This window comes from Clytia hemisphaerica, unplaced genomic scaffold, assembly GCF_902728285.1.
Source record: "Clytia hemisphaerica strain Z4C2 unplaced genomic scaffold, Clytia hemisphaerica genome assembly, whole genome shotgun sequence".
Classification (NCBI taxonomy): domain Eukaryota; kingdom Metazoa; phylum Cnidaria; class Hydrozoa; order Leptothecata; family Clytiidae; genus Clytia; species Clytia hemisphaerica.
This window is the reverse complement of record NW_027103430.1, coordinates 940,887-944,789: the sequence shown is the minus strand read 5'-3', so window position 1 is coordinate 944,789 and position 3,903 is coordinate 940,887.

The following is a 3,903-nucleotide window of genomic DNA, read 5'->3' as shown; positions in this document are numbered from 1 at the left end:
TGGAGTTGCAGTAGGAATGGTTCTGGGACAATTCCAAAATGGGCAAGAAAAATTCATCGCTTATGGAGGACGGAGCCTAACAAAAGCAGAAAGGAATTACTCAACAACAGAACAGGAAGCTTTAGCTGTAATAGCTGGAATAAAACATTTCCATAACCTTACCTAACCGACAGACCATTTACGGTTCATACGGACCATCATTCCTTGAAATGGCTGATGAACCTCAAAAATCCGAAAGGACGTTTAGCTTTCGTCATTTCGTCATTAAACATCGTCCGGGAAGGGTACACTTTAATGCAGACGTTCTATCACGTCATCCCAAATTTGAAACTATCAACATGCTGACAACCACGCAGTTTAAAACACAAAACATAAGAGAAATTCAAGAAAACCAAGCTGACATAAGAAACATTATCCGTTATCTAGAAAAAGACATCTTGGAGGGAGATCAAGAAGATCAAATGAAGACATTGGCGATAGCAGATGATTATTTCCTTGACGACGACGGAGTACTATTTTACCTTTCAACAAAAAGTAAAGAAAGTGAGAACATGGAAAAACTAGTAATTCCAGATAAGTTAGTTCAGAAAATCCTAACAGCAGTTCATGACCCTGTAACAGGAGGACATTTTAGCCTACAAAAGACATATCAGAAGATTAAAGAAAAATATTACTTGAGAGGAATGTACAAAGATTGTAAGAATTTGATAGAGTCATGTGAAATCTGTTCTACACACAAGATTAATCCCAAAACAAAGAAAGCAAGAATGGAAATTTTTGCGCATGCATCAGGACCTTTCGAGAGGATCGGTGTAGACATATGCGGCCCTTTTCCACTCACAGAATCCAAAAACAAATATATAATGGTGGCCGTTGATCATTTTACCAAATGGGTAGAAGCTTGGGCACTCCCTCATACAGAAGCATATCTACTTGCCAGAACTCAATGAGCTCATATGCCGCCATGGTGTTCCATGTCAAATGTTGACCGATCGAGGAAAGAATTTTATGTCGAACCTAATGACTGAACTTTGTGTAATGACAGGTATGAAAAAGCTGGACACCTCGTCTTACCACCCACAAAAAATGGCATGGTTGAAAGAGTGTACTTTTATCGATTCGAACAACAGTGGCAAGTTCAACAAAAGAAACACCTTTCTTTTTTGGTGTATGGAAGACAAGCAACAATGCCCCCGGATGTATCTCTATTTAAACCGTCAAAGGTAGCACCGACAATCGAAGAATACAGATATCAACTTTTACAGTCAGCTACAATAGCTAGACAAAATGTTAATGACAGACTCGAAGCTTCAGGTAAAAAGACAAAAGGAAAATATGACGAGACTGCAGGAGAAACAAACTTTCAAGTAGGAGATAAAGTAATGATTAGTAAAAAGTCGAAAACAAAAGGACTCAGTCCGAAGTTATCAGTTAAGTACCAAGGCCCATATATTCTCAAGGATAGATTGTCTCCAGTGCTGTTTAGAATTACAGATGAACGAGGTAAAACACATCAGTCACCAATACATGTAAACTGTATGAAGAAAATCACTGACAGAGCTTTGAAGATGTTGAAGAAATTGAAGACATGGAAGAAAACGAAGGCGCTGAAGAGAACGAAGAAGAAGAAGGCATAATCAATGACGATAATCAAACCGTAGAACAGCCACAAAACAAACCACAACCAGATATCAAATTCGTTGATGACAAAGAAGTTGGACATGTCACAACAGATAAGCAGAGAAGAAAAATAAGAGTTTCAAATTTCTCCTCGAAATTACTTATGCTCACCATTTTGTTATACATGGTGGCACAGATAACGAGCATCTCACTTGGTCCCATTTATGATTGTTCAAGAGTACGATCGAAAGGAATTTTCAAATTTCCGTCAAAGAAAAAATGCAAGATACCGATAAACGACAAAAAAATGGCAGTTGAAACATTTGAAGCAGAAGTCCTGAAAAAATCACCAAAAGAAACTAGAATTGCAATATACCATTGTGAGAAGTATTAAGTTACCCTAAAATGTCACAAAAAGTTCTTTGGTCAAGCAGAAAAAACGTCTTGGACCACGTCGTTATCCACATCAAATGATGAGTGTAGAAAAAGTTGGGAAGCAAGAAGCGCAGTAGGACTTCCACTGCTACGTCACAAAGATGGATTAACATGGAGTACAAAATCAAACCAAAGATACAATTGCAGGTGGATGCGGACGGAAATTGTCGAGTACACTCATTACCACATAACCAAATACAGAGGATCTCTTTATGGAGGTAATGAGGACTTACACCAAGGAATAACAGCAAGCAGCTGCAAGGTGTTTCCACCAAGATGCAGACCCATCGAAAAACCAAACTCAATTTTGATCTGGAAGATACCTAAGAATTATGATGCCAAAGTATTCCATTCAATTGGGAAATACAAAATCCAAAAACTCGGATCCTTTATCCTGGTTCCAGACTTTTTCGGAGGAGCCATACAACTTACAGATGACAAATCATACGTCTTGGATGATGGATATGTAATCAAAAAACATGGAGAAAACGAAGATTTCGTTTGATGACCTCTTATCACAAGCAAGAAACTTAACAAAATTGACCCCTTCATCAAACCAAATTGCATTGTTGGAAGCACACATATCTTTAGCACTACAACAAGAGAGGAGTAATGTGATAAATACTTGGAACGTTTTGTGCAAATCACGAGCACGTATACAGAAACTAGAACAGTTCATATTATCTACATTTCCAGAAAGCAGTTCTAATTGGCTCGAAGACAGGGGAGTTCATTAAATATCGCAGGAGATGCCATAGCTGTAGGTAATTGTGCTCAGTACCGGCATACATTATTTATTACAACAGACAGTATAACGGAACATGCTATTTTCATTTTCCTATTAAACTACCATACACAGAGAAAATTTACTTCTTACATCTACAGAGTAGATCAATTTTAAACCACAGCCCAAAAATAGCCTGTAGCCAAAGACCATATAGAACTTACATAGTGGATCAGCGCAGACGAGCATATTTTGTGGCTGCAGACGGAAAGGTAGTAAGGACAAAAATAAAAAGTAGACAAAGAAGTTTACACAATCGAAATTAATCTATGGGTATGACAGCAAACTTTTTAAGAAAGCATCCCCTAGACTAGACAGGTACTCAGTTCTACAGCTCATTTCCTTAACAAGTGAATCAATTTCAGGAATGCATGATGTAGCAAGCGCAGACCCAGATTTTATTATTTTATTACGAACCGATCCTTTCCACAACTGATGATGGTGGACCTTGAAGCTCCGGATGTGGACGTGTCGCGAACGGCCACATTGACACACACACGAAAAGCGTTAAAAAGGAACATTGTGCAAATTCTATCTCAAAACGCTCTTGGTCTCAAATCGGATGATCGTATCAACGAGATTACTCTAATGCTACATAAAAGGAACATTTTTATTTGTTGTATACAAGAAACTTGGAGAACAGGACCAGAGAATCTTGACGGTAATTATGGATATAAACTTTTGTTATCTGGCAAAGAAATTCAAACAAACAATAGAGGTTCGCTAGGAGTCGGTATTATCCTCAGCCCAAATGCTCATAATGCCTGGAAAGCGGCAGGATGTGAGATTCATCGCTTTAGTGCTCGAATAATAGCAGTGCGTTTAACGATGGTCGACATTGATAATAGAGACATAGGACTGTTCGTAGTCTCTGCTTATGCACCAGTCGGAGTTGCTCCTGAAACCGAATGGGATAATTTCTTTAACGATCTAGATGCATGTATCTCAAAAAAGCTTCCAAATGATATTCTTATAATTGGAAGTGACACAAATTCGAGCATTGGTTGTCTCAACAAAACTATTGACTATTATGATAACTCTTGTGTGGGACAATTTGGGTTATC